This window comes from Tursiops truncatus, chromosome 3 (assembly GCF_011762595.2).
Source record: "Tursiops truncatus isolate mTurTru1 chromosome 3, mTurTru1.mat.Y, whole genome shotgun sequence".
NCBI lineage: Eukaryota > Metazoa > Chordata > Mammalia > Artiodactyla > Delphinidae > Tursiops > Tursiops truncatus.
In genome coordinates this window covers 155,515,027-155,540,217 of record NC_047036.1, presented here as the reverse complement: position 1 = coordinate 155,540,217, position 25,191 = coordinate 155,515,027, and the positions used below count along the sequence as shown (strand labels likewise).

General features: G+C 41.7%; 1 protein-coding gene and 1 non-coding gene across 4 annotated transcripts in view; one reads left to right on the top strand and one right to left on the bottom strand.

Annotated features, from left to right (window-relative positions):
• IBA57 (iron-sulfur cluster assembly factor IBA57) overlaps positions 1-25,191 on the bottom strand; it is a 74,512-nt gene that overhangs the window by 12,703 nt on the left and 36,618 nt on the right. The gene's annotated exons all lie outside the window — the stretch shown is intronic.
• TRNAE-CUC (transfer RNA glutamic acid (anticodon CUC)) lies at positions 16,514-16,586 on the top strand. Its single transcript has one exon. It is a non-coding gene; the product is annotated as a tRNA-Glu (tRNA).

The window sequence follows — 25,191 nt, the reverse complement described above, 5'->3', positions numbered from 1 at the left end:
AAATTTCTTGAACAAAACATAAGACAACAGACATCCTAAAAGGAAAATAATTATTTTGACTACATTCAAATTAATGATGGGGAATTCCCTGGCAGTCTAGTGGTTAGGACTCCACACTTGCAGTGCAGTGGCCTGGGCTCAATCCCTGATCAGGGAACTAAGATCCTGCAAGCCGTGCAGCGTGGCCAAAATAATAACAATAAAATAAAATTCATGATGGCTGCCCAAAAGAAGATACCAAAAACAAACTTCAGAAAGGATGCCTGCCACATGTGTGAGTTGCAGGAATTCTTACACATGTGCGCTACAGTACAGATACAAGGATGTTCAAGGTGGTGCATGGCAGCAAAATATTGTCAGCAAACTCACTTGCCGGGGGGAGAATCAAATAAATTGCAGGACATACCTGGCGAACACAGGATGCAGTCATAGAAAGAATGCAAGAGGTCCTCGCCCACTGACATGGGAAGACACCAGTATCAGGGTTTTCTAGAGAGACAAAACCAACACGCACATATATATGCATCTGAGTTGGCAAACTGGAGACCCAGGGGAGCCAATATTCCAGTCCAAGTCCAAGGACAGAAGACTGATGTCCAGCTCAAATAGCCAGACAAGAAGAGTTGCCTCTTCCTCCACCTGTATGTTCTATTCAGGCCTTCAAATGATTGGATGAGGCCCACCCACACTGGGGAGGGCCACTTGCTTTATACAGTCCACCAATTCAAGGTTAACCTCATCCAGAAACACCCTCACAGACACTCCCAGAATCATGTTGGGCCAAATGTTTGGGCTCCCTGTAGCCTACTCAAGTTGACACATGAAATTAGCCTTCACAACACATGTACCCAGTACAGAAATGTGAGTTGCAGAACATAGAGGACACAATTCCATTTAAGCTTGGAAAAGTACGACACAAAACACTGTGTGTGGGCACAAACATACAAATAAATCTATGTCTGTAAGTGCACAGAATTGTCTGAAAGTGAGCACAGATGGCTAATTATAGTGACTTTCGGGAGGGTGGAAGGGAGGACACAGGCTTTTCACTCTATGTGCTTCTGTGCCATTAGGTTGTATTCAACAGGCACACATCCCATTTGCAGTTAAAAAATAACAACAAGGTAAGTTTTAAAAGAGGAAAACAAAGCCAATGGGCTTTGCTCATGGAACTCCACAAGGGAGATCTTCCAGGAGATGCAGCCCTGGGCAGAGGGAGCCAAGCGTGACAAGGAGAGGGGGCCTGAACAGCAGAATCCTGGAGAACTCAGTCAGGAAGAGATGCTAGGAGGGCCAAAGACGGGAGAAGACCCAGAGCTGCCTAAATTGGTGTTTTGTGTCCCAACTCTGAGCAGTGTGGACAGCATGCAGCCTGGCTCATTAGAACAAAGAAAACCTGTAACAACAGGAGAAGCAGCAGCCCCCCAAGTGTGCTGTGCAGGAGGCCGAGCCTGAGCAGGGCTGGGGTGAGGGTTAGGGTAAGAGCCATGGCCAGGCCAAGGTGAGGGCCACAGTGAGGGTCATGGTAAGGGTCAAAGTAAGGGCCATAGTGAGGGCCACAATGAGGGCCAAGGTGAGGGCCACAGTGATGGCCAAGGCGAGGGCTATGATGAAGATCAAGGTGAAAGCCAACTGATGGCTATGGTGAGGGTCACCAGGAAGGCCAAGGTGAAGGCCACAAGGCTGGTCCATCTGGGCTGATGGCAGAAGTAGCCTCATTGCAGTAGTGAGTACCAGGCCTGGGGTTCAGGCATTCCCCTTCACCCTGCACTTTTCAACCTGCCTTCAGAGTTGTTTCTTTCAATGAAGTCTTAATCAGAGCTCAAATATAAAAAGCTGATCAGAGTAGAAATATTATAGTGCCGTGGTTCTTAAAGTGTGGTCCCACCAACTTGTGGGTCCCTGAAGCCCTTTCAAGACACCTAGCAGTACGGACAGTTTCCATGTTGCCTCTTTCACTCTTACTCTCTCACCAGTGTGGCATTGTCCCAAGGTTGCAGGACTCCAGAGCAGAGAATTCAGCTGTCCTGTATGAAGCTGGGTATTAGAGAGATTTGCACACAAATAAATGCCACTCTTGTCTCTACATTTTGTTCTTTGTTGGTTTTAGAAAATACAGGGGTTTTTCCATTAAAAATACGTTATTTATATTAACATATAATGGGCTCATTATTATTTTAAATGAATTAATAAACATTTAAAATTTTCTCAGTTTTGATATCAATAGATTTATCACACAGGAACTAAAGCTCTTTGAGGTCTGCGGGAAAGTTTTTAGGAGTTAAAATAATTCTGAGGCTGAAAAGCTCCCAGGGAATCCCTGATTGGTACAGGACATAAGTCTAAAGCAACAGCACTAAACAAGAAAGAACACAATGGTTTTGAGCAACAGAGTTCAAGACTCACAGTTCATAAACTAATGGCTGTGGGTGTGAGTGGTAGAAATAGACCCAGAATTAACGTACATATGTGTGTGTATACATGCACACATGCATATATGTATTCTGGCCAAACAGAAAAGATTTGGGGATGAACAACAACAAGAAAAATCTAAATAATGCTTTTCATTAGAAACACACCTAAAACATAAGGATATTAAAAAGTTCAAAGAAAAAGAACAGAAAAATACAGAAAAGGCAAATATAACCGAAAAGAAAACTGATGCAGCTATATTACCAGCAAACAAAATTGGCTTTGTGGGAAAATAGTAACTAAAGTTCAGAGGTCATTTGAAAAGGTTCAATTCAGCAGGCAGCCATAAACTTCAAAGGAAAGGCATAACATAGTTGATGACCTCTGACCAGAATGTTAAAATTCAGCAAAAACAAAACAAAGACAAGTTCCATTCATTTAGATATAACCTCTAAATAACTTAAGGGCTAAAAAAATTGCAATGGAAATTTTTAAATATTTAGAACTAAAATGTATCAAAAACATGGCCTGTCAAACCAATGGGATACTGTTGAGAAAGAAACAGCCTTAACAGCTTAGAGTAGAAGAAAAGAAAGGCCAAAATCTAAAAGTTAATCATCTAATTTCAGAAGCTAGGAAAAGAATCATCAAGCCAAACACAGAGAACATATAAGGAATGAAAGAATAATGATAAGAACAGAAATTAATGAATAAAGAGTAAAGAGAAATCAGAGAGGATAAATAAAACTACATGTTGCTTCCTTGACAAACCTCTGTCAAGACTGACCAAGAAAAGGAGATGGCAAAAATAGCCCACATTAGGAATGAAGTGATGGCAGAATTACAAACACTGCACAGATTGAAAAGATAAGAAGATTCAAAGTATATTACAAAGCTATAGTAATTGAAACAGCAATGGTACTGGCATTAAAAAAAAAAGACATATAGACCAGTGGAACAGAATCAAGAGCCCAGAAGTAAACTCTCACATCTGCAGTCAACTAATCTTTGACAAGAGCACCAAAAACACAAAATAGAGAAAGGACAGTTTCTTCAACAAATGTGGTTGGGAAAACTGGACATCCACATGCAAAAGAATGAAAATGAACCACTATCTTATATCATACACAATAATTACCTCAAAATGGATTAAAGGCATAAATGTAAGACCTGAAACCATAAAACTCCTAGAAGAAAGCATAGGAAAATTTCTCCTTGGTCTTAGAAATGATTTTTTGAGTGACACCTAAAGCACAAACAACAAAAGCAAAAACAAACAAGTGGGACTATATCAAACTAGAAACTGCCGTATAGCAAATGAAACAATCAATAAATTGAAAAGACAACCTACAGAATGGGAGAAAATATTTATAAACCATATATCTGATAAGGGGTTAATATCCAAAATATATAATGAATTCACAACTCAAGAGCAAAAAACCACAAGCAATCTGATTAAAAACTGGCAAAGGACTTGAAGACATGTTTCCAAAGAAGACATACAGATGGCCAACAGACACATGAAAAGATGCTCAGCATCACTAATCATCACAAAAATACGAATCAAAACCACGAGATATCACCTCACATCTGTTAGAATGGCTACCATCCAACTACAAGAGACAACAAATGTTGGTGAGTATGTGGAGAAAAGGGAACCCCTGTGCACTGTTGATCAGAATGTAAATTGGTGCAGCACTGTAGAAAACAGTAGGGTGGACCCTCAAAAATTAAAAATAGAACTACCATATGATCCAGCACTTGACTATTGGGTATTTATCCAAAGGAAACAAAATCGATATCTCAAAGAGATATCTGCACCTCCATGTTCATTGCAGCATTATTCACAATAGCCAGGACATGGAAATGACCCAAGAGTCTACCAACTGATGAATGGATAAATAAATTTGGTATGCATATACAATGAAATACTATTTAGCCAAAAAGAAAGAAGGAAATCCCGCCATTTGTGACAAAATGAAAGGAGCTGGAGGGCATCATGATACATGAAATAAGTCAGAAAGAGAAAGACAAGTACTGTATGGTATCACTTACATGTGGAATCTTAAAAAAAATTTTTTTTAAGTTGAGCTCATAGTAACAGAGAATAGAATGATGGTTTGTAGGCGTTGTGGGGATGGAGGAAAAGGCGAGATATTGGTTAAATTGTACAAATGTTCAGTTATAAGATTTTTTTTAATGTACAGCATGATTTTTTTTAAATAGGATATTTTCCAAAACTCATTGGATTGTATACTTTAAATGGATGCAGTTTATTACATATCAACGATACCTTATTATAGATTATTTTTTAAAGCAGTATAATATTATGAACAATGTTATTACAACAATTTGAAAACTTAGATGTTATAGACAAATTCCTAGAAAACACAATCATCATTTCAATTCATATCCCCCCCAAAATCAATAAACTTTAACAACCAGTCATGATTTTTTTAAAAAACTTAGCAAACTAGGACTTCCAGTTATAAGAACTATCTTAGGGCTTCCCTGGTGGCGCAGTTGTTGAGAGTCCACCTGCCGATGCAGGGGACACGGGCTCGTGCCCCGGTACAGGAAGATCCCACATGCCGTGGAGCAGCTGGGCCCATGAGCCACAGCCGCTGGGCCTGCGCGTCCGGAGCCTGTGCTCTGCAGCGGGAGAGGCCACAGCAGTGAGAGGCCCACGGACTGCAAAAAACAAAAGGAACTATCTTAACCTGAAAAGGGATATCTACCAAAAAATCTCAGCAACAATCAGACCAAGTGGTAAAATTACAATGGCATCTCTCTTAAGATCAAAAATGGGGTATAGTACCACATCTCTACCCAACTCAATCCATCATAGAAAGACATGGAAAAAGGTAGAGGTGTAGGGATTGCAAGAAAGAAACAAAATTCTCGTTCACCTCAGGTTATATGATTGTCTACAGAAAAAGCCCCAAATCACTTACAGAAAAGACTCATTTGCAAATTTATTTCTATACATCTGTGAACAAAAATTTACATAAATGCAGTTTCACAAGGATACCATTTGCAACAGTATCAAAATTATTTTTAACAACACATGAATAAATTTAACAAAAGATATATAAGAACTTTAGGAAAATTATACAACTGTTGTGAAAGACATCAAAGTAGGCCTAAACAAATGGAGAGACACATGATGTTCATAGATTTGAAGATTCAATAACACTAAGATGGCAGTTTCCCCAACTTGACCTACAAATTTAATGCAGTGTTGAGCAAAATGCTATTGTGTGTGTGCACGCACAAGTGTGTGCGAACAGATTGTAAACAATCTGACTCTAAAATTCACATAAATAATCAAAGCACCAAGAATAGCCAAGATGCTAGTAAAGTTGCAGGAGGCAAAATCAACATACAGAAATTTGTTGCATTTCTATATACTAATAACAAACTATCTGAAAGAGAAATTAAGAACACAATTCCATGTACAATTGAACCAAAAAGAAAAAAATACCTGGAAATAAATTTAACCAACAAAGTGAAAGATCTGTACACTGAAAACAATAACACACTGATGAAAAAAAAATTGAAGAAGACACAAATAAATGGAAAGATAGTCCATGCTCATGGGTTGAAAAAATAATATTATTAAAATATCCATACCCAAAGCAAACTATAGATTCAATGTAATCCCTATTTTTTAAAAAATCCAATGGGGTTTTTCACAGAAACAGAACAAACAGTCCTAAAATTTGTATGGAACCCAACAGACACCAAATAGCCAAAGCAATCTTTGAGAAAGAAGATCAAAGCTGGAGGCATCACACTCCCTGATTTCAAGCTATAGTAAAAGCTATAGTAATCAAAGCAGTAGGATAAAGGCATAAAAACAGGCACATAGATCAATGGAACTGTGTAGAGAGCCCAGGAATAATTAATTTATGACAAAGGAGCTGAGAATATACATGGGGGAAGGACAGTCTCTTTAGTAAATGGTGTTGGGAAAACTGGACTGCCACATGCAAAAGAATAAAACTGGACCACTGTCTTACACCATACACAGAAATTAACTCAAAATGGATTAAAGACATAAATATAAGACCTGAAACTCTTAGAATAAGACATAGACAGTAAGCTCCTTGACACTGGATTTAGCAATGATTTTTTGGATTTGACACCAAAAGCAAAGGCAACAAAAGCAAGAATAGATAAGTGGGACGACATTGAACTAAAAAGCTTCTGCACAGCAAAGGAAACCATCAACAAAATGAAAAGGCAATCTACTGATTGGGAGAAAATATTTGCAAATCATATATCTGATAAGGGGTTAATATCCAAAATATATAAAGGACTCATACAACTCAATAGCAAAAACAAACAATCCAATTTAAAAGTGGGCAGAGGATCTAAACAGACATTTTCCCAAAGAAGACAGACAGATGACCAAAAAAAAAAAAAAACCACATGAAAAAGATGCTCAACATCACTAATCATTAGGGAAATACAAATCAAAACTACAGTGAGATATCACCTCTCACCTGTTAGAATGGCAATTATCAAAAAGACGAGAAATAACAAGTATTGGCAAAGATGTGGTAAAAAGAGAATCCTTTTGCACTGTTGGTGAGAATGTAAATTTGTGCAATTGCTGTGGAAAACAGCATAGAGATTCCTCAAAAAAATTAAAACTAGAACTACCATATGATCCAGCAATTCCACTGCTGGGTATTTATCTAAAGAAAATGAAAACTCTAACTCAAATATATATATGAACCCTCATGTTCACTGCAGCATTATTCACAATAGCCAAGGTATGGAAACAACCTAAGTGTCCATCAACTGATGAATGGATAAAGAAAATGTGGTATTTATATACAATGGAATATTATTCAGCCATAAAAAAGAAAGAAATTTTACTGTTTGCAACAACATGGATAGACCCTGAGAGCATTATGCTAAGTGAGATAAGTCAGGCAGAGAAAGACAAATACTGCATGATCTCACTTGGGAGTTGCCAGAGGTGGGGGGGGGGCGGTGAAATAGGTGAAGGGAGTCAAAGGGTACAAACATCCAGTTATAAAATAAATAAGTCATGGGGCTATAATGTACACCATGTGATTATAGTTAATAATAGTGTATTGCATATTTAAAAGTTGCTAAGGAGGGACTTCCCTGGTGGCACAGTGGTTAAGAATCTGCCTGCCAATGCAGGGGACATGGGTTTGAGCCCTGGTCCGGGAAGATTCCACATGCCACAGAACAACTAAGCCCGTGAGCCACAACTACTGAGCCCACATGCCTGGAGCCCATGCTCCGCAACAAGAGAAGCCACAGCAATGAGAAGCCCACGCACTGCAACAAAGAGTAGCCCCCGCTCACTGCAACTAGAGAAAGCCCACATGCACCAAAGAAGACCCAATGCAGCCAAACATTAATTCATTAATTAATTAATTTAAAAATTTTTTAATAAATAAATAGAATTATCTGCTTAAAAAAAGTTATTAAGGAGGTAGATCTTGAAAGTTCTCATTACAAGAAAAAATCTGTTAACTATATATGGTGATGGATGTTAACTAGATTGTTGTAGTAATAATCTCACAATATATAAAAATATTGAATCAGTATATTGTACACCCAAAACTAATATAATGTTGTATGTCAATTATACATTAATTTTAAAAAATAGCCAAGATTCTATCTCAAGGTCTTGGCTTGCTATAGAGACATATAAGTTCTAAGAATTAACCTCAAGATGCAGTAATTAAGACAACATGGTACTAGCACAGGGATGGACAGATAGAACACTAGAACATGTGGAGCAGAATGAAAAACCCAGAGACAGACCCACATAAGTAGACCTGTGGGGGTGACCAAGAACACTGTGGGTCAGTGGGAAAAGATGTATTGTTTGGTGAGCAGGGTTGGGACCACTGGTTACATAAACAGGAAAATATTAAAGTTAACCTCCACCTCACACCACACATCAACATCAGTGCCAGGTAGATTAAAACCTAAGTGTGAAAAGTACAACAGCAGAAGTTTTAGAATCTGGTATAGGACAGCAACTTCTTGACCTCAGAGTGGTGGGAATTTTTAAAGCAATGTACCTAAAGCATGCACCCTAAAAAAATATTGAGAAACGTTAACTGTGTTAAAATTTAAAGCTTCTATCCTAAAAAGACATTTAAAAAGTGAGAATGTTCTGTATATGTCTATTAGGTACATCTGCCTGGATGATCTATCCATTGTTGAAAGTGTTATTATTATTATTATACAATTATTGTAATGTTGTCCATTTCTCCCTTCAGATCTGTTAGGATTTGCTTAATATATTTAGGTGCTCTGATGTTGGGTGTGTATATATTCATGATTGTATATATTCTTGATGAATTGACCACATTATCATTATAAAATGACCATCATTGTCTCATTACCATTTTAGTTTAAAGTCTATTTTATCTGATATAAGTATAGCTACCTGCTCTCATTTGGTTTCCACGGAGTATCTTTTCTGACCCCTTCACTTTCAGTCTGTGTGTGTGTGTGTGTGTCCTTACATCTAAAGTGAGTGTCTTATAGGCAGCATATATTTGGGTCTCTTTTATATTCATTCAGCCACTCTATGCCTTTTGATTAGAGAATTTAATCTATTTACATTTAAAGTTTGTATTGATAGGTAAGGACTTACTGATGTCATCTTAATTGTTTTCTGGCTGTTTGTAGTTTCCTTGTTCCTTTCTTCCTATCTTACAATCTTCTTTTGTGAATTGATTTTCTATAGTAGTATGCTTAGATTCCTTTTTATTTATCTTTTGTGAATCAACTGTAGGTTTTGCTTTGTGGTTACAACGAAGCTTATATAAAACATCTTTTAGATATAAAGGTCTGTTTTAAGCTGATAACAACATAACTTCATCCACATACAAAAGCTCTACCCTTTACTCCCCACACCACATTTTTTTTCTTGGTGTCACAATTTACTTTTTTTAATATTGTGTATCCATTAACAAATTGTTATAGCTATATCTATTTTTTAACATTTCTGTCCTTTAACCTTTATTCTAGAGTTAAGTTGTTAACACAACACATTACAGCATTACTGTATCCTAAATATGACTATATACCTACTTTCACCAATGTGTTTTACATTTTCATGTGTTCATTTTACAAATTAGAGGGAAAAAAGAAAAAAAGGTTAGAGACGAGTCCCAAACTGAGAGAAAATATCTGCAAGGCATACAACAACTGATGATGAACTAGTATTCGAAATTCACACATAACTCTTATAAAATCTAGGAGAAGATAAAGGCCACCAGAGACAATGAACAAAGGATTGAGACACTGTACAGAAAGGAAACGATGGTGGTTGACTAGCAGAGGATGATGCACAATACCATTTCCAATTGGAGTATTAAATCAAACTGAAGAAACACTGATTCTGATCCATCAGCCCCCAACCCAGAACTCCCTGTGGTAGGATGAACCTACCCTATGGACCCAAAATTTCCTGCATGCACTCCAGCACAGCACTTGTGATGGGCTGCAGGAACAAAAACATATATTGTCGGGACCTTCCTCGTGGTCCAGTGGTAAACAATCTGCCTTCCAATGCAGGGGACGCGGGTTCGATCCCTGGTCAGGGAACTAAGAGCCCACATGCCGTGGGGCAACTAAGCCCATGCGCCACAACTACTGAGCTTGCACACCTCAACTAGAGAGCCCACATGCCACAACTACAGAGCCCACGCACTCTGGAGCCCACACACCACAACTAGAGAGAGAAAAGAAACCTGCACGCCACAACTAGAGAGAAGCCTGCGCAATGCAACAAAGAGCCCATGCGCCCCAACAAAAGATACCGAGATCCTGCATACTGCAACTACAGCCCAATGCAGCCAAAATAAAAAAATAAAAAATAAACATATATTGTCTTTCTCTAAGTACAGTTTCTAAACACTCCCCCTAAACTCCCCACAGTGGTTAAGATCATAGACACAGTGCCTGGCTATGTGTCCCCCATTCTAGGCTGATCATTTCCACCTCTCCTATGGAAGTGATGAAGGTCACATGGAATGCTGTCTAGGATTGTGTTGAAACCTGAATTCCCATATTTACACACCTGTGTTCATAGTAGCATTATTCACAATAGCCAAAAGTTGGAAGCAACCTACATGTCCATCCATGGATGAATGGATAAACAAATTGTGGTCCATCCATACAATGGAATGTTATTGAGCCTTAAAAAGGAAGGAAATTCTGACACGTGCTACAACATGGATGAACCATGAAGACATTATGCTAGGTCAAATAAGCCAGTTACAAAAGGACAAACACTGAATGATTCTACTTACATGAGTGACTTAGAGAAGTCAAATTCATAGAGACAGAAAGTAGAAGGGTAGGTACTACAGGTTGCGGGGAATAGAGAGTTATTGTTTAACATGGACAGGTTTCAGTTTGGGAAGATGAAAAAGTTCTGCAGATGGATGGTGGTGAAGTTTACACAACAATGTAAATGTGCTTGACACTGGAATCTACACTTAAAAATGGTTTAAATGTTAATTGTTACGTTATATATATTTTACCACAATTTTTAAGTAAAAGTTTTTTTTAAAAAAACTGAATTGCCATTTTTCATTGATTCCTAGAACAACTTCTTCCTGCTTTTCCAGCCTCCCTCTCCCACTGTCGTCCCCCTACCACCACTTCCCCATCCCCACCCTTGCCCACTCAGCCAGGTCAGCCGAGGATGTCTCCTGAAGGGATCCTACCTACTTGAGAGCTGACGCACAACTGGGTTCACTGTCCGACTGTTCCAGGGACTGGAAAACACCACTGAACCCTGCCCCTGCCCCTCCTCTCCTGTCCGCATCCCCCAACGCCCACCCCCCCAATCCCCTCTTATCCTAAGTGCCCTCTCCTGCCTCCGAAATCCCACCTCCGCCACCCCATGGCCCACCCCTTGCTCCCCAGGCAAGCTCCCATTCCCAAGTACCCGCCTGCACTGCCCCCACTCTCACCCCCATGGAGTAATGCAGTTCACTCTCTCCTGGTCCCTTACCCCACACCCAGGTTGCATCAGGGCAAAATAAACACCAGAAGCAGCTGATGAAGAAACATGACTTCTGATTTGGAGGGGGATAGGGAACAGTGGAGTCCAAGCTGCTCGGACCCCTTGGTGATGTCCACCAGTTACTTTTTGGTGACCTCCAGTCTGTTGGTGCCTATGGGGCCTCCCCCTCCCAGGCAGTGCATTCCTAGCAGAGCCCCTACCCTCCTCCCAGGTAGTCTGTTCTATGACAACTGGTGCACACCTGCTTGGGCTGCTCCCCAAGGGCCCCAAGGGCAGGGGGGACCCTCAGAGGGGCAGCTGACAGCTTAAGCACCAAGAACAGACCAAAGCTCCACCCACTGCCTGAGCAAGCACCCTCAGGGCCCATGAGGGTGGGGTGTGTTCCACACCAACTTGGCAAGCAGGGCCATGGGGGCAAGACCTTGCCAAGGGCATGTGATCAGGATGCAGGGACATCCCAGGAACTGTGGACCACACCTGACCACAGCTACCGCCAGGCTGGCCCATGTGGTGTCATCTTCTTATTGAAAGTCAGTAAAACTGTGACCAGAGGGCATTGCTGGCAAAGATTCCCTGATGAGACCTTTAAAGCACTTTATTAGCACTTTAAGGACAGGAGCTTCTGAGAACAGAAGATCCACCGTGCGGTGGGTGGACAGGCCCACCATGGCCACACAGAACTTTTGGGGTCAAGACTATCACCTTGCTTCACAGAACAGGTTAGTTCTCCCCAAAATGCTCTGTAAGTCTAAAGCAATTCCTATCGGAACCCCAGCAAAATAGAGATCAGCCAAAATCTTAAATTAACTAAAGCTAACTTTAGAAACTATAAAGGTTTGCAGAACAGCTGCAGATCTGCAGATTTGTTCCCTGAAGCCAAATGCAGCCTGATGCTGATCTGTTGGCTGCTGAATTCTCTGGTATCTTAGCCCTGCTTTGCTTTTGTGCCCCTTCCTACAACACACACACACACACATTCACTTTCCAGAATGCTGTGACCTGCAGTCTGCTTAGCTCAACTATGCTTGCGTGTTTTTTCTCTCCCTCCCTCCTTCCCTCCCTCCCTCCCTCCCTCTCTCCCTCTCTCTCTCTCTCTCTCTCTCTCTCTCTCTCTCTCTCTCTCTGTCTCTCTCAGAACTCGGCATTTGCATCTGGCTTGATTCTCCCCATAATGATTATATTTCAATGATGGCACTAGATCTGAATTTGCATCACTTGATCTCTGCCATTGGACAGAGCCTGGATGAATTACAAGGTTTGATGCTTGCTGTATTTGCACTCTTACCTACATTTTAAAAATCTACAAGTATTGGGAATTCCCTGGTGGTCCAGTGGTTAGGGCTCCATGCTTCCACTGCAGGGGGCACGGTTTCGATCCTTCGTCAGGGAACTAAGATCCCGCAAGCCACGTGGTGTGGCCAAAAATATAAAAAATAAATTTTAAAAAATAGGGACTTTCCTGGTGGTGCAGTGGTTAAGAATCTGCCTGCCAGTGCAGGGGACATGGGTTCAATCCCTGGTCCAGGAAGATCTCACATGCCCCAGAGCAACTAAGTCTGGGCACCACACTACTGAGCCTGCACTCTAGAGCCTGTGTGCTGGAACTGCTGAGCCCATGCGCTATAACTACTGTAGCCTGCGTGCTCTAGAGCCCACAAGTCACAACTACTGAGCCCGTGTGCTGCAACTACTGAGGCCCACATGCCTAGAGCCCATGCTCTGCAACAAGAGAAGCCACCGCAATGAGAAGCCTGTGCACTGCAACAAAGAGTAGACCCCACTCACCACAACTAGAGAAAGCCCAAGCGCAGCAAGGAAGATCCAATGGAGCCAAAAAAAAAAAAAGCAAAACCAGCTGGGCTTACTTTCAGGAGACCCAGAGGGCTGTGGGAAATAGAGACTCCACTCTTAAAGGAAGAACATAAAATCTCATATGTGGACTTACCTGGTGGCACAGTGGTTTAGAATTCGCCTGTCAATGCAGGGGACGTGGGTTCGAGCCCTGGTCTGGGAAGATCCCACATGCCACGGAGCAACTAAGCCTGTGTGCCACAACTACTGAGCCTGTGCTCTAGAGCCCACAAGCCACAACTACTGAGCCCGCATGCTACAACTACTGAGGCCCACGCACCTCCACAACAAGAGAAGTCACTGCAATGAGAAGCCCACGCACCGCAATGAAGAGTAGCCCCCACTCTCTGCAACTAGAGAAAGCCTGCATGCAGCAATGAAGACCCAACACAGCCAAAAAAAAAACCAAACAAAATAAACAAACAAAACAAAACAAAATAAACAGGGAATTCCCTGGAGGCCCAGGGGTTAGGACTCCACACTTTCACTGCCAAGGGCACAGGTTCAATCCCTGGTCTGGGAACTAAGATCCAGCAAGCCGTGTGGTGCAGCAAAAGAACAAAAACAAACAACAAAAAAAATCTCAAATGCTCCAGGACCCAAGGCAGAAGCAGTAATTTGAAAGGAGCCTGGGTCACCTCACCTGCTGATCTTGGAAAGTCTCCTGGAGAGGCAGAAGGCAACTGGAGCTCACCCGGGGACACAGATAATGGAGGCACCCATTTTGGGGAGCTCCTTCCACCACAAGGACACTGGTGCTGGCAAGTGCCATCTTGGAGTCCTCACTCTAACTCATTAGCACCAGGAACCAGCCCCATCCACCAGGGGGTCAGCACCAATACTGGGATGCCTCAGGCTAAGCAACTAGCTGGGCTGGAATACAGCACCATCCACTAGCAGGCAGGTGGTCTTACGACCCCCTGAACCCACAGCTACCCTGGGACACAACCCTGCCCACCATAGGGTCCACTACCCAATCCCACACACCACTGTAAAGGCAATAACCCTGGGACTCCCAGGGCCCCCCAGTCAGAGACCACAGGACCCAGCTCCACTGATGAGTGGGCAGATGCCAGCCCCAGGACCCCTTGGGCCCGAGTCCTGCCCACTAACTCCAGGACCCCTAAGGCCCTGCAGCCAGAAACCCTGGGACCTAGCTCCACCCACCAGTGAGCTGGCACTATTCCCAGAACACGTGGGCTCCAGCTTCACCCACCAGAGGGATGGCACTAGCCCAAGGACCAGCCTCACACACCAGTGCGCAGACACCAGCCCCACAGCCTGCCATGGCAGGGCCCAGCCTACCCACCAACAGGCTGTACCTAGCCCCAGGAGCCCGTGGGCTCTGCTCTCACCCACCAGCAGGCCAATACCAGCTCTAGTACACACTGGATCCATCAGCAAGCTGCCCAAGGATTTGGTTCCACCCACAAGCAGGCCAACTTAAGCTTCAGGACACCCTGGACCCCATAGCCAGCTGTGTCAGGAACCAGCCCAGCCCACTAGCAGGACAACACAAGCTCCAGAACCACCAGGTCCCCGCAGCCAGAGACCCCAGGACCCAGCTCTGCCCTCCAGTGGGTTGGCACTAGCATCAGGATCCAGCTTTCCCCACCAGTGGGCAGGCACCAACCCCAGGAACCCCCAAGCCCCAGCTGCACCCACCAGCAGGCAAAGACCAGCTCTAAGATACCCTGGACTCCTAAGCCAGCCACCCAGGATCCAACTGCATGCACCAACAGGTCAGCACCAGCTTTAGGACATTGCAGAGCCTGCAGCCAGCCAAGTCAAGAAACAGCCCCACACACTGGCAGGCCAACACTAGATCCAAGAAACCTGACCCAAAACCACCCACCCCAGAACCCAGCTGTACCCACCAGTGAGCCAGCACTAGTCTCAGAACCCTCTGGGGTTCCTCATCCAGCTGCCTGGAGACCAGGCTCTGCCAACCAGCAGCCAGCAGCCTCCTCACAGGCAGAGCCTGGCAACCAACCGGACTGGGGGCCAGCCACGCCTACCAGACCACCCACACACAAGGGCCTGCCACAACAGAAGGATCCATGAAGGGGCACCCCTAGAGAATATAGCTCTGGTGACCAGAAGGGAGTGCACTGCTGGGTTGCATAGGATGTCTCCTACAAAGGGCCATTTATCCAAGGTCAGGAAACATAACCAACCTACCAGATACATCAAAATAAAAACAGCAAATTAGGCAAAAGGAGGCAACAAAGGAACACGTTCCAAATGAAGGACCAAGACAAAATCCCAGAATAAGAACTAAGTGAAGTGGAGATAGGCAATCTACCCAAAAAAGAGTTCAAGGTAATGATCACAAAAATGATCAAAGAACTCGGGAGAAGAATGGATGAAAAGAGTGAGAAGTTAGAAGTTTTTAACAAAGAGTTACAAAATATAAAGGACCAAAGAGAGATGAAGAAAACAATAACTGAAATGAAAAATACACTAGAAGGAATCAACAGTAGATTAAATGATACAGAGGAACAGATAAGAGAGCTGGAAGATGAGTGGTGGAAATCACTAAAGCTGAAGAGAAGAAAGAATAAAAAGAAATGAGGACAGTTTGAGAGACCTCTGAGACAACATCAAGCATACTAAACATTTGCCTTATAGGGGTCACAGAAGAAGAGAGAGAAAAGAGCAGAGAACATATTTGAAGACAATAGCTGAAAACTTCCCTAACCTGGAAAAGGAAACAGACATCCAGGTCCAGGAAGCACAAACAGTCCCAAACAGTATCAACCCAAAGAGAAGTACACCAAGACACACTGTAATTAAAATGGCAAAAGTTAAAGATAAAGGGAGACTATTAAAAGCAGCATGGGGAAAGCAACAAGTTATGTATAAGGAAACTCCCTTAAGGCTATTAGTTGACTTTTCAGCAGAAATTCTGCAGGCCAGAAGGGAGTAGCCCAATATATTTAAAGTGATGAAAGGGGAAAACCTACAACCAAGAATACTCTACCAGGCAAGGTTTTCATTCACATTTGATACAGAGATCAGAAGTTTTACAGATGAGCAAAAGCTAAAAGAGTTCAGCACCAACAAACCAGCTTTACAAAAAATGCTAAAGGGACTTCTCTAAACAAAAAAGAAAAGGCCACAACTAGAAACATGAGAAGTGTGAGAGGAAAAACTCATTGGTAAAAGCAAATATAAAGTAACAAAATCAACCATGTATATTGGAATTCCCTGGTGGTCCAGTGGTTAGGACTCTGTGCTCTCACTGCCAAGGGCCCAGGTTCAATCCCTGGTCAGGGAACTAAGATCCTACAAGCTGTGCAGCATGGAAAAAAATGTATAAAACTAGTATGAAGGTTAAAAGACAAAAGTAGTAAAATCATCTATACCCACAATAAGTAGTTATGGGACACACAAAACAAAGAGGTGTAAAATATGATGTCAAAAACAGTAATTGTGGGAGAGGGCAGTAAAAATGCAGGGTCTTTAGATTGCTGTATATAAACCTCATGGTAACCACAAACCAAAAATCGATAATAGATACACACACAAAAGAGAAAGGAATCCAAATATAACACTAAAGATAGTTATCAAATCACAAGGGAAGAGAACAAAAGAAGGAAGGAACAAAAAGAACTACAAAAACAACCTTCCCAAAAAATTAACAAAATGGTAATAAGTACATACCTAATTACTTTAAATGTAAATGGACTAAATCTTCAATCAAAAGTCACAGGGTGGCTGATTGGATAGAAAAATAAGACTCGTATATATGCTGCTTATAAGAGACTCACTTCACAGCTAAAGACACACACAGAATGAAAGTGAGGGAATGGAAAAAGGTATTCCATGCAAATCAAAATCAAAAGAAAGCCAGGATAGTAATACTTATATCAGACAAAATAGGCTTTAAAACAAAGACTGTAACAGGAGACAAAGAAGGACATTACAGAATGATCAAGGTATCAATCAAAGAAAATATAATAATTATAAATATATATGCACCCAACATAGGAGCAACTAGACATAAAACAAATATTAACAAACATAAAGGGAGCAACTGACAGTAACACAAAAATATTAAGGGACTATAACACCCAACTTACATAAATGGACAGATTATCCAGACAGAAAATCAATAAGAAAACACTAGCTTTAAGTGACACTTTAGACCAGATGAACTCAATAGATATATCTAGAACATTCCATGCAAAGGCAGCAGAATATACCTTCTCTTCAAGTGCAAAAGGAACATTCTCCAGGATAGATCACATGCTAGGCCACAAAAAACGTCTCAGTAAACTTAAGATCACTGAAATCATATCAAGCATCTTTTCTGACCACAGTGCTATGAGACTAAAAATCAGCTATTAGAAAAACTGCAAAACAAACAAACAAAAAAATGTGAAGGCTAAACAATATGCTACTGAACAACCAATGGATCACTGAATAAATCAAAGATGAAATTTAAAAAATACCTGGAGACAAACGAAAACACAGGGAGGGACCTTCAAGATGGCAGAAGAGTAAGATGTGGAGATCACCTCCCTCCCCACAAATATATCAAAAATACATCTACATGTGGGACAACTCCTACAGAACACCTACTGAACACTGTCAGAAAACCTCAGACTTCCCAAAAGGCATGAAAATCCCCAGGTACCTGGGGAGGGCAAAAGAAAAATGAAAAAACAGAGACAAAAGAATAGGGATGGGACCTGCACCTCTGGGAGGGAGCTATGAAGGAGGAAATGTTTCCACATACTAGGACACCCCTTCACTGGCGGAGATGGGGGATGGGCGCAGGGGAAGCTTCAGAGCCATGGAGGAGAGTGAAGCAACAGGGGTGCAGAAGGCAAGGCAGAGAGAGTCCCACACAGAGGATCGGTGCCGACCAGCACTCACCAGCCTGAGAGGCTTGTCTGCTCACCTGCTGGGGTGGGTGGGGGCTGGGAGCTGAGGCTCGGGCTTCAGAGGTCAGATCCCAGGGAGAGGACTGGGGTTGGCTGCGTGAACACAGCCTGAAGGAGGCTAGTGCACCACAGCTAGCCAGAAGGGAGTCCAGGATAAAGGCTGGACCTGCCTAAGAGGCAAGAGACCATTGTTTCAGAGTGTGCAAGGAGAAGGGATTCCTTCCCCGTCTGCCCACAGAAGGCAGAGTACCGCCTAAATGAGCTCCAGAGATGGGTGTGAGCTGTGGAACGCAGAAACATGTATGAGCCGTAGACTCCAGAGACAGGCATGAAACACTAATGCTGCTTGGACCCCAGAGACAGGCATGAAACATTAATGCTGCTGCTGCAGCCACCAATAATCCTGTGTGCAAGCACAGGTCACTACACACACACACACACACACACACACACACACACACACACACACACACACACACACCAGGAGCCTGTGAAGCCCGCCAATGCCAAGGTCAACTTCCCCGGGAGAACACACAGCACGCCTCAGGCTGCTGCAATGCCACACCGGCCTCTGCCACCACAGGCTCACCCCACATTCCAATTATAACTACTATACCCCTCCCTCCTCCAGGCCTGAATGTGCAAGAGCACCCTAATCAGCCGCTGCTTTAACCGCCTCCTGTCTGGGTGGGGAACAGATGCCTGAGGGAGAACTACACGCAGAGGTGGGGCCAAAATCAAAGTTGAACCCCACGAGCTGGGCGAACAAAGAAGAGAAAGGGAAATTTCTCCATGCAGCCTGGGGAGCAGCAGATTAAATCCCCAGAATCAACTTGCTGTACCATGCCTCTGTGGAACACCTGAATAAACAATGAATCATCCCAAAATTGAGGCAGTGGATTTTGGGAGCAACTGTAGACTTGGGGTTTGCTGTCTGCGACTGATTTGTTTCTGATTTTTATGTTTATCTTAGTTCAGTTTTTAGCACTTGTTATCATTAGTGGATTTGTTTACTGGTTTGGTTGCTCTCTTTTTTAAATTATTTTTTTATTTTAATAATTTTATTTATTTATTTTTTCTTTCTTTTTTTTCCCTTTTCTTCTGAGCCGTGTGGCTGATAGGGTCTTGGTTGCTCCAGCTTGGGAGTCAGGCCAGAGCCTCTGAGGTGGGAGAGCTGAGTTCAGGACATTGGACCATCAGAGACCTCCTGTCCCCACGTAATATCAATCAGCGAGAGCTCTCCCAGAGATCTCCATCTCAACAATAAGACCCAGCTCCCCACAACGACCAGCAAACTCCAGGGCTGAACGTCCCATGTCAAACAACTGGCAAGAGAGGGACACAACTCCACCCATTAGCAGAGAAGCTGCCTAAAATCATACTAAGTTCACAGACACCCCAAAACACACCACTGGATGCGGCCCTGCCCTGCAGAAAGACAAGATCCAGCCCCACCTACCAGAACACAGGCACCAGTCCCCTCCACCAGGAAGCCTACACAAGCCACTGAAACAATCTTACCCACTGGGAGCAGACACCAAAAACAACGGGAACTACGAACCTGCAGCCTGCGAAACAGAGACCCCTAACACAGCAAGTTAAGCAAAATGAGAAGACAGAGAAACACACAGCAGATGAAGGAGCAAGATAAAACCCCACCAGACCAAACAAATGAAGAGAAAATAGGCAGTCTACCTGAAAAAGAATTCAGAATAATGATAGTAACGATGATTCAAAATCTTGGAAATACAATGGAGAAAATACAAGAAACGCCTAACAAGGACCTACAAGAACTAAAAAGCAAACAAACAATGATGAACAACAAAAAAATGAAATTAAAAATTCTCTAGAAGGAATCAATAGCAGAATAACTGAAGCAGAATAACGGATAAGTGACCTGAAGATAAAGTATTGGAAATAACTACTGCAGAGCAGCATAAAGAAAAAAGAATTAAAAGAATTGAGGACAGTCTCAGAGACCTCTGAGACAATATTAAACGTACCAACATTCGAATTGTAGGGGTCCCAGAAAAAGAAGAGAAAAAGAAAAGGTTAGAGAAAATATTTGAAGAGATTATAGTTGAAAACTTCCCTAATAAGGGAAAGGAAATAGTCAATCAGGTCCAGGAAGTGCAGAGAGTCCCATACAGGATAAACTGAAGGAGAAACACGCAAAGACACATATTAATCAAAAATTAAATACAAAGAAAAAATATTAAAAGCAGCAAGGGAAAAGCAACAAATAACATACAAGGGAATCTCCATAAGCTTAACAGCTGATCTTTCAGCAGAAATTCTGCAAGCCAGAAGGGAGTGGCAGGACATATTTAAAGTGATAAAAGGGAAAAACCTACAACCAAGATTACTCTACCCAGCGAGGATCTCATTCAGATTTGATAGAGAAGTTAAAACCTTTACAGACAAGCAAAAGTTAAAAGAATTCAGCACCACCAATCCAGCTTTACAACAATTGCTAAAGGAACTTCTCTAGGCAGGAAACACAAGAGAAGGAAAAGACCTACAAAAAGAAACCCAAAACAATTAAGAAAATGGTAACAGGAACATACATAAAATCAATAATTACCTTAAATGTAAATGGATTCAATGCTCTAATCAAAAGACACAGACTGGCTGAATGGATACAAAAACAAGACCTGTATATATGCTGTCTACAAGAGACCCACTTCAGACCTAAAGACACATACAGACTGAAAGTGAGGGGATGGGAAAAGATATTCGATGCAAATGGAAATCAAAAGAAAGCTGCAGTAGCAATTCTCATATCAGACAAAATAGACTCTAAAATAAAGACTATTGCAAGAGACAAAGAAGGACACTACATAATGATCAAGGGATCAATCCGAGAAGAAGATATAACAATTGTAAATATTTATGCACTCAACATAGGAGCACCTCAATACATAAAGCAAAGGCTAACAGCCATAAAAGGGGAAATCGACAGTAACACAATCATAGCATGGGACTTTAACACCCCACTTTCACCAATGGAAAGATCATCCAAACTGAAAATAAATAAGGAACCACAAGCTTTACATGACACATTAAACAAGATGGACTTAATTGATATTTATAGGACATTCCATCCCAAAACAACAGAATACACTTTCTTCTCAAGTGCTCATGGAACATTCTCCAGGATAGATCATATCTTGGGTCACAAATCAAGCCTTGGTAAGTTTAAGAAAATGGACCTTGTATCAAGTATCTTTTCCAACCACAACACTATGAGACTAGATATCAATTACAGGGGGAAAAAACTGTAAAAAATGCAAACACATGGAGGCTAAACAATAAGCTACTAAATAACCAAGAGATCACTGAAGAAATCAAAGAGGAAATCAAAAAATACATAGAAACAAATGACAAAAACACGACGGGGCTTCCCTGGTGGCGCAGCGGTTAAGAATCCGCCTGCCAAAGCAGGGGACACGGGTTCGAGCCCTGGTTTGGGAAGATCCCGCATGCTGCAGAGCAGCTAGGCCTGGGCGCTACAACTACTGAGCCTGCGCTCTAGGGCCCACAAGCCACAGCTACTGAGCCCATGCACCACAACTACTGAAGCCTGCATGCCTGGAGCCCCTGCTCCACAACAAGAGAAGCCACCGCAATGAGAAGCCCATCGACACAACTAAAGAAAGTCCACATGCAGCAATGAAGACCCAACGCAGCCAAAAAATAAATAAATAAAATTACAAAATAAAACATGACGACCCAAAACCTATGGGATGCAGCAAAAGCAGTTCTAAGAGGGAAGTTTATAGCAATACAATCCTACCTCAAGAAACAAGAAACATCTCAAATAAACAACCTAACCTTACACCTAAAGCAATTACAGAAAGGAGAGCAAAAAAACCCCAATATTAGCAGGAGGAAAGAAATCACAAAGATCAGATCAGAAATAAATGAAAAAGAAATGAAGGAAACGATAGCAAAGATCAATAAAACTAAAAGCTCGTTCCTTGAGAAGATAAACAAAATTGATAAACCATTAGCCAGACTCATCAAGAAAAAAAGGGAGAAGACTCAAACCAATAGAATTAGAAATGAAAAAGGAGAAGTAACAACTGACACTGCAAAAATACAAAGGATCATGAGAGATTACTACAAGCAACTATATGCCAATAAAATGGACAACCTGGAAGAAATGGACAAATTCTTAGAAAAGCACAGCCTTCTGAGACTGAACCAGGAAGGAATAGAAAATATGAACAGACCAATCACAAGCATTGAAATTGAGACTGTGATTAAAAATCTGCCAACAAATAAAAGCTCAGGACCAGATGGCTTCACAGGCGAATTCTATCAAACATTTAGAGAAGAGCTAACACCAATCCTTCTCAAACTCTTCCAAAATATATCAGAGAGAGGAACACTTCCAAACTCATTCTATGAGGCCACCATCACCCTGATACCAAAACCAGACAAAGATGTCACAAAGGGAAAAAACTACAAGCCAATATCACTGATGAACATAGATGCAAAAATCCTCAACAAAATACTAGCAAACAGAATCCAACAGCACATTAAAAGGATCATACACCATGATCAACTGGGGTTTATCCCAGGAATGCAAGGATTCTTCAATAAATGCAAATCAATCAGTGTGATACACCATATTAACAACCTGAAGAATAAAAACCATATGATCATGTTAATAGATGCAGAAAAAGCTTTTGACAAAATTCAACACCGATTTATGATAAAAACCTTCCATAAAGTAGGCATAGAGGGAACTTTCCTCAACATAATAAAGGCCACATATGACAAACCCACAGTCAACATCGTTCTCAATGGTGAAAAACTGAAACCACTTCCACTAATATCAGGAACAAGACAAGGTTGCCCACTCTCACCACTATTATTCAACATAGTTTTGGAAGTTTTAGCCACAGCAATCAGAGAAGAAAAATAAATAAAAGGAATCCAAATCGGAAAAGAAGAAGTAAAGTTGTTACTGTTTGCAGATGGCATGATACTATACATAGAGAATCCTAAAGATGCTACCAGAAAAATACTAAAGCTAATCAATGACTTTGGTAAAGTAGCAGGATACAAAATTAATGCACAGAAATCCCTTGCATTCATATACACTAATGATGAAAGAGAGGGCTTCCCTGGTGGCGCAGTGGTTGAGAGTCCACCTGCCAATGCAGGGGACATGGGTTCATGCCCCAGTCCGGGAAGATCCAACATGCCGTGGAGCGGCTGGGCCCATGAGCCATGGCTGCTGAGCCTGCACGTCCAGAGCCTGTGCTCCGCAGCTGGAGAGGCCCCAACAGTGAGAGCCCCGCGTACCACAAAAAAAAAAAAAAAGATCTGAAAGAGAAATTAAGGAAACAGTCCCATTTACCATTGCAACAAAAAGAATAAAATACCTAGGAATAAACCTACCTAAGGAGACAAAAGACCTGTATGCAGAAAACTATAAGACACTGATGAAAGAAATTAAAGATGATATAAACAGATAGAGAGATATACCATGTTCTTGGATTGGAAGAATCAACATTGTGAAAATGACTCTACTACCCAAAGCAATCTACAGATTCAATGCAATCCCTATCAAACTACCAATGGCATTTTTCACAGAACTAGAACAAAAAATTTCACAATTTGTATGGAAACACAAAAGACACCGAACAGCCAAAGCAATCTTGAGAAAGAAAAACGGAGCTGGAGGAATCCGGCTCCCTGACTTCAGGCTATACTATAAAACTACAAAGTAATCAAGACAGTATGGTACTGGCACAAAAAGAGAAATATAGATCAATGGAACAGGATAGAAAGCCCAGAGATAAACCCAAGCATATATGGTCACCTTATTGTTGATAAAGGAGGCAAGAATAAACAATGGAGAAAAGGCAGCCTCTTCAATAAGTGGTGCTGGGAAAACTGGACAGGTACATGTAAAAGGATGAAATTAGAACACTCCCTAACACCATACACAAAAATAAACTCAAAATGGATTAAAGACCTAAATGTAAGGCCAGACACCATAAAACTCTTAGAGGAAAACATAGGCAGAACACTTCATGAGATAAATCACAGCAAGATCCTTTTTGATTCACCTCCTAGAGAAAGGGAAATAAAAACATAAATAAACAAATGGGAGCTAATGAAACTTAAATGCTTTTGCACAGCAAAGGAAACCATAAACAAGACAAAAAGGCAACCTCAGAATGGAAGAAAGTATTTGCAAATGAAGCAACTGACAAAGGATTAATCTCCAAAATATACAAGCAGCTCATGCAGCTCAATATCAGAAAAACAAACAACCCAATCCAAAAATGGGGCAGAAGACCTAAATAGACATTTCTCCAAAGAAGATATACAGACTGCCAACAAACACATGAAAGGATGCTCAACATCACTAATCATTAGAGAAATGCAAATCAAAACTACAATGAGGTATCACCTCACACTGGTCAGAACGGCCATCATCGAATCTCTACAAACAATAAGTGCTGGAGAGGGTGTGGAGAAAAGGGAACCCTCTTGCAATGCTGGTGGGAATGTAAATTGATACAGCCACTATGGAGAACAGTATGGAGGTTCCTTAAAAAACTACAAATAGAACTACCATATGACCCAGCAAGCCCACTACTGGGCATGTACCCTGAGAAAACCATAATTCAAAAAGAGTCATGCACCACAATGTTCATTGCAGCACTATTTACTATAGCCAGGACATGGAAGCAACCTAAGTGTCCATCAACAGATAAATGAATAAAGAAGATGTGGCACATATATACAATGGAATATTACTCAGTCATAAAAGGAAACAAAATTGAGTTATTTGTAGTGAGGTGGATGGACTTAGAGTCTGTCGTACAGAGTGAACTAAGTCAGAAAGAGGAAAACAAATATCATATCTTAACACATATATATGGAATCTAAAAAAAATGCTTTTGATGATCCTAGGGGCAGGACGGGAATAAAGATGCAGACATAGAGAATGCACTTGAGGACACGGGG